Raw genomic sequence first — 7,050 nt, forward strand, 5'->3', positions numbered from 1 at the left:
CTGAGAATCAATCACCTCCTTCCCAAAGCCACTGATAGAGGACAGGCCTCAGTGGCTGTTTTCCTACTAACATCCCCCGGACAGAAAGAACTGTGTCAATAATGAGGGGCCCCTGATGCAGGAGGAATGGGTCTATCGCTGTATTAGTTCCCTGCAGCCACGGTAACAAGTGTGGTGGCTTCAAACAACAGGAATTTATTCTCACAGGTTTTTATGCCAGTGATCTGAAATCAGCATCACTGATTCAAAGCATAGCAGAGGCTCGCTTCAGAGGCCCCAGGGGAGAATCTGTCCCTACTCTCTTCCAGCTCCTGCTGCTGCAAGCATCCCCTGGCTTATGGCTGCATCACCCCAACCTCTGCCTCCATCTTCATATCACCTTCTCGTCTCTCTATGCCCAATCTCCTTTTGCCTCACTCTCTCATACGAATACATATGATTGCTATTAGGGGCCATCTGGGTAATCCAGGATAATCTCCCCACCTCAGAATCCTTAGCTTCATCACTTCTGCAAAGACCCTCTTTCCATAGAAGGTAGCGTTCACAGGTTCCAGGGATTAGGAGATAAATATCCTTTGAGGAGGAAGAACATTTTTCAATCTACCTCAGCTTTCCAGGCACCAAGCGGATTTTCTCTCAATATTTCCAACTAAGAGACACAGAAGCTACTAGTATAGTTGATGGTAAATGCTTGAAGTAAATAACCCAATACTTAGTGTTTGTAGCAGCCTTTTTCAGCAACAGAGAAAGACAGGCAAATGGAGCAGAAGCAGGGAGGGCCCACTATGAGGTTTGACAAAGAGAGAGAGAGATGGAGGGAGTGCCATCTTGGCCAGAGCCCCTCCCACTTTCCTTTCATTAACCACCTTTACTCGGGCAACACAAAGTTTCACTGGGATGGAATAACCAAGATTCCTGGTTCCAGCTGTGACCTTGGGCAGATGCCCACTGCTTTCAAAGCCTCGGTCCCTCTCCTGCAAAATTGGTAAAATGGTAGTCCTTACCTTGCAGACTTTGAAGATAAAGGAATTTCAGGACCTGATGGCTGGAGCAAGAAGAGGGTGCAAGAAGGTCGTGTGGCAGCAAGTTGGCAACTTGTGAAGATGCGCAGAGGGAGCGCTGTAGAGAGTTACATGCTGATCAGTTAACATGCTCTTGTAAGCAACAGACATCTTTCCTGCCTAAAACAGAGATGGAGCTTATTGGAGAGATGCTGAGGATCTCACAGAGTTAAAGGGAAAGCTGATCTGCCGAGCCTCAGGAAGACTAGAAGCTCCAGGGTCCTCAGAGGCAAGAATTCCAGAGAAATCTCTCCAGGAGGCTGCTTTTAGAGTGACTTGGTTCCGCTATAAACCTCCTGGTGAGAGAAGCTGCTTGGCCAGGGTGGGTCCTATTCACCCGGGGGAATAGGGAGAGCTGGCCCTCTGATGGACACCTTGCTGCCTCTCCTGCTAGGATTCCTCAGGCCAAATCTGGGAGAGGGGTCTGTGCAGCAAGAATGGGCCCTGCTATTTGTAGAAAAGAGGATGGTGACCTTTTCATTACCCAACTGTCAGTGATTTGGCAGAGTCTGAACATTTCACTGCTTCCCTAAAGGGAGGAGGGTTTTGCCCTGGGCTTTTAGAATTCTTCAAGATGAGGGTGTGGGGTTAGAAGTCCAGGAGAGGGATGGAGAGAGAAAAGACAGGACCTGCGTGAGAAGGATGACAGTCTGGACCAGCTGTCACCAACCGGTGGTCCGCGGACCCTTGGTGGTCTGTGAGGTCCAAAAGGTTGGCGACAGCTGGTCTAGACTATCAAAGAATCCTTGCAACCTTGAGCAACACCTTGCAACTTCTATCCCGTTTTCAAAAACCTATCTTTGCCGAAACCAGTTTGGCTCAGTGGATAGAGCATCGGCCTGCAGACTGAAAGATCCCAGGTTTGATTCCTGTTGCGGGCACATCCCCAGTGAGTGTGTGTGTGTGTGTGTGTGTGTGCAAGAGGCAGCTGATTAATGTTTCTCTCTCATCGACGTTTCTAACTCTCTATCTCTCTCCCTTTCTCTCTGTTAAAAAAAAAAAAATCAATAAAATATATTTTTTTAAAAACAACACCACCTATCTTTGAAGCCTTCACCAAGGGCCACATCTGCCCCCTTTTTACCCAGAGGTAAAATTCCCCCTGTTCGCAATGCAAATGCCCAGCATGTTCCTACAGACACACAGTCCATGGCCAGGTCCCTCTGTGGCTGAGAAGGGGCAGGCAGCCAGGGAAAGAGTAAAGTGAGAAGGGACGAGAGATGATGGGAGGTTCCCGGGGAAGCCGCGGGGAAGGGGATCCTGAGTGGGGACACTGGCCATTGATGGGAAGGGAAGCAAAGAGCTAGAGATGAGAGTGGATAGGCCCTGAGGAGGAATCAGGGCGCCTCCCTGCCTCTGTCTCTGAGCGATTGGCTGAGAAAAGGTGGGGAGCAGCAGGAGCAGGAAGTCTGAGGCAGCGCTGGGGGCTGAGCACATGGCTGCGATGCCAGAATCTGAAGCATCACCGGGGAGTCGGGGAACTTTCGGCCTGAGCAGTGGTGAGGGCGCTGAAAGGTGTGTGAGCGCAGCCACCATCCCCACCCCCTCTTCTCCTCCATCCTGCTGCTCTTCCTGGCAAGTCTGAGAGACAGAAGGGCAGTCGCTGACATCCCATCCTCGGTGTGCACAGAGGGAGGCCCTGAGGCGAAGGGTCTCGCCCCAAAGCTGACAGCTTCGATGCCGGAGAAGCTCTGTTCACACGGCTCCTGGGGTGAGGGGGAACACGGAGACGCCCAGAAATGATGCCCCCTGTCTCTGAGCCCATCAAAGACATCAGGGAGACTGGTCACCCCCTCCCCCCCGCCCCGCCGCCCCTCTCCATGAGGCGGTGGGAGCAGATGAGTCGCCCCTCCCGCCGGAAGGTCTCAGTGTCTCCCCCAGGTCCCAATGGTGCTCTGTCTCTCCTCTCTGACAGCACCTACTCAACCGCAGTTCTGCCCCACGCTGGCCGCTGGGCTCAGAAAACGACTGGTGACGACAGGCAGACGGTCCTGCAGAGGGACACCGAAGTCAAAGGCCCTCCGCCGGCTCCTGCCCGTCCCAGACGCCCCCTCCCCCCGGGGACGCAGGCCCAGGGCCACCCCGGTCACACCAGCGCGGATGTGATCTGGAACAGCCGCCGCCTGGCTCCCGCTCCCACGGCCGGCCGGCGCTGTCAGGGCGGTATGCGAACATTCTGTCTGAGGGACGTGCTGGCCTGGGTTGAAAGCAATTCCCATCGGCTCAGCACCGGGTGGTCTGTCACGAGGTTATTTTCCAGCTCGATCTGGACTCGGGAAGTCCTCCGGAGCGAGAGCTGGTGATTTCAAAGGTTAACCAGCCGCCAGATCCTCTTCCATGAGAGAACGGGTTCAATCGGGTCGCCCCGCAGTTCCCAGGCCGGGGCCCAGGCCCAGTTTCGCTTTAGACTCAGGGCAGCCGTGCCCGGGGGGCGCCTGGGCCTGGCGGGGGGGGGCCGGCAGCAGAAAGCGCTGGTCACTCCTGATGGGGAGCCAGACCAAAAGGCAGAATGTATGTTCATAGGGTGTCCTGTGTGTGTGTCTGTGTGTGCACATGCAATGTGTGTGTGTGTGGGGGGGGGGCTGTATGTATCAGGTTATTTGAATTTTCTAGAGTTTTAATTAAAAAGACATCAGAAGTATGTTGGAATCATAAAGGACGTAGCCTTTTAAAACTGGCTTCTTTTCATATAATATTCCCTTTTCCACGTCTTTTTGTGATGCGATAGCTCGTTTCTTTATCACTGAAAAATATTCCTTCGCATGGATGCACCACTGTGTGTTCATCCATCCAGCTACTGAAAGACATCCTGGTGGCTTCCAATCCCTGGTGATTATGATAAAACTGCTAGAGACGTGCAAATCCCGATTTGTGTGTAGACACACGTTTCAACTGACTTAAGTAAATACTTAGAGATACAGTTGCGGGGTCACATCGAGTATGTGTATTTTGTAGGAAACTGCCAAACTGTCTTCCAAAGAGGCTGTACTCTTCTGCATTCCCCAAAATTATCTTTAACATGTTTTCGAATGCATGCTTTTCCCGGTGCCCTTCACCCCGTTCTTAACTGTGATTTTGGAAGCACGGTTCCTCCTCTCCCTGTCCTGGCCGTGGCTGTGGGCTTGGGCGGCAGCACGTGGCCGATGACCCGGGGCTGTTCCCACACCCGTTCCTGTCTGCACTGACGCCATGAGCGGTGTCCCCAGGCTTCCTCTCCCCCCAGCCAGGCAGGCAGCCCAGCTGGGGCCCAAACTGTCTCCAGGACTAGATTTTCAGCTGGTCCTTAGGAGGAGCTTTGGGTTCCTGTCCAACACCCAACTCCGTGGGGTAATGGGGACGCATTCTCCCTGGCCGACACTAGGTGGCACTGTGGGACCGCTGCCGGGACCCAGACCTCCGCGTCAGGTCCTCCTAAGGCAGCTCAGCCCTAGAGAAGCCCTCCCTGCCTGACCCTCCTGTAGACGGGGCAGCAGCCGCTGCTTCCAGCTTTTCTCTGCCTGATGCAGTGTGTCCTCCCTCGTACGCAGCCTCTTGGTTCCTTGTTCACCAGCCTGTGTGGACAGGAAGGATCTCCACTCTCTCTCCTTCTTGCCAGAGGCATGGAGTCTCCTGAAATACAGGAGGCAGTGGGAGCAGACAGGAGCCTGGGCAGGGAGAGGGCCACCATGCTGCAGACCCTGTCTACCCCTAAATGCCAAAGCCCACACCCGGGCACCCAAACCCTTTTCTCATTCTGGAAGCTGGGAGAGAAATCTCCGCAGCCCTGTCTCTGGGAAGTCGTGCTTCTCTACCAGGGTCTGTTTCATAGAGCTGAGGCCGACTCTCCTCCCATCAGCACCCAGAAGCACCCAGGAGGCTTTGCCGTGAGCCTCTGTGTGGGTGGAGGAGAGTGTGAGTCAGGACACTCAGGCCTGCAAAGCAAGCTCAGCCTCCACCGTCCTGTCCGGGTTCTGCAGAATCAGAGTCTGCAGGTGACTTCTCTGCTCATCGGCCACGTGGGGAGCAGGTTCCCTGCAGGGAGGGCCACGGAGTGCACCCTGTGACAGGGCTTTGCTGGCTGGAGAGCCCTGGGCACCTGTGAGACGTGGTTATCCCAAAGCGATCAGCAGCATGGCCCGAAAGGCGGGGCCTTGAGCGAGCCGGTGGCCAGGATGAAGGGCCTGGGTTCACAGGAGGACGGGGACCGGAGAGTGGGGGTGAGGGGGGCTGGGCCACAGGCTGCGAGGCAAGGACAGACCCAGGTGGGGGCACTGAGTGCCTGGCCACCGCCCAGACTAACATCTGGCCCCTGGGGAACATCACCCCACGGAGGGCAGGCCGTGGAGAGGCCCTGGCAGAGTGAGCTGGGAGCTGGGAAGCCGGCTGGAGGCCGGGCCAAGCGTGTGCCCTTCACCCCGTTCTTAACTGTCATTTTGGAAGCACGGTTCCTCCTCTCCCTTTCCTGGCCGTGGCCATGGGCTGGGGCGTGGAGGCTCCCGCATCTGCTCCACCTCTGGAGGACAGCCTGGCCAGGCCACCGCAGGCAGCACGTGGCCGATGACCCGGGGCTGTTCCCACACCGTTCCTGTCTGCACCGACTCCAGGAGCCGTGTCCCCAAGGCTTCCCCTCCTGCCCCCCAGGAAGGCAGGCAGCCCAGCTGGGGCCCAAACTGTCTCCAGGAGAGAGGCTGGTTACAGAATCCCTGGCAGCACTTCCATACCCCCCCCCCCCCCCCCACCACACACACACGGAGAATGAAATGGACGGATGGACGGAGGACAGGGTCAGCTTCCCTCGGGGGATCGCCATGCAGACACAGGGCCGTGTGCAACCCCCATGCACCACCGGCTTACCTCCCCGCCGCCCACCGGAGCAGGGGTGCCGCCCGGCCAGCCCCTCCTGCAGCGCGGCGTGACCTCCTTCCCTAGCGGTGGCTCCCTCCACGGCACCTTATCACCAGCTGGGTGCTGGCGGCCAGGAGCTCGAGGGGCTGGCCAGAGGCCTGGGGCAGGGGCTCTCTGCTGGGGAGGGAGGGGACCTGCAGGAGCTTCCTTCTCCCCGCCTGTGGCTGGAAATCTTTCTGAAACACCAGCATCCGCAGTGCCTGACATCGCTGGTGGCTTTTGGACGGGATGCCCCTTGAATGTTAACGCTCAACCGGGCGACAGAACAACCACCGGAGGAGGAGGAGGAGGAGGAGGAGGAGGAGGAGGAGGAGGAGGAGGAGGAGGAGGAGGAGGAGGAGGAGGAGGAGGAGGAGAGAAGGCAGGAAGCGGCTGGCCTGAAGACAGATGCGGGGCTACCTCCTTGGGCGACAGTTCCAAGCGGTTCCATCCCCTGCGCCCTGAGCCCGCCTCCTCCGTGAAGAAGGCAGAGGAGGCGGCAGAATCCGGGAGCCCTGGTTGCTGGCGTCTGGCTTAGTGAGACTGATGTTCTGAGATCCAGGAACAACCCCCCACGTCACGTAGTTGTCCCCTCCCCATGGCAGCCTGGCAAGAAAGAGGCTGAGAAGCCAGCCCCCCCCCCCGGGGGTGCCCTGACCAGCCTCCACAGTGCCCCGAGCTCTATTTGCCCATCTGCAATATGGGAGCAACGGCCCCCGAAGGCAATGCCCCCGCCAGGCTCTGTCCTCGCCGCGCAGCCAGGCGGGGCCCTGAGAACTAGCGGGCAGATGTAAAAGCATCTGGAAAAGGGCCCAACCCCTCAGTGCAGGTGCTGTTCCCCTCAGCGGGACATTCAAATAACGCCTCGGGCCCCAGAGCCAAGGGAGTCCGAGAAACGAGGCCAAAAGCAAACCTGGAAGGCTGTGGTGGGGATTCTCGGGCCGAGGCCTTTGAAGTGAGACTCTCCCTCCCTCAGGCCCCGGCAGCTCCCCCCGGCCACGCTTGATGAAAGGGAAGGCGGCTCTGTTGTGGTTTGACACATGCCCCAGATGTCAGGTTGCAGCTCCATTTGGCAATGCGCTCTCCGAGGGGGCAGCGTGGGGAGTGGGGAGGGCCGGGCTCGGGG

This window comes from Pipistrellus hanaki (assembly GCF_964339955.1).
Source record: "Pipistrellus hanaki genome assembly, chromosome: 13".
In the NCBI taxonomy this organism is placed as follows: Eukaryota; Metazoa; Chordata; class Mammalia; order Chiroptera; family Vespertilionidae; genus Pipistrellus; species Pipistrellus hanaki.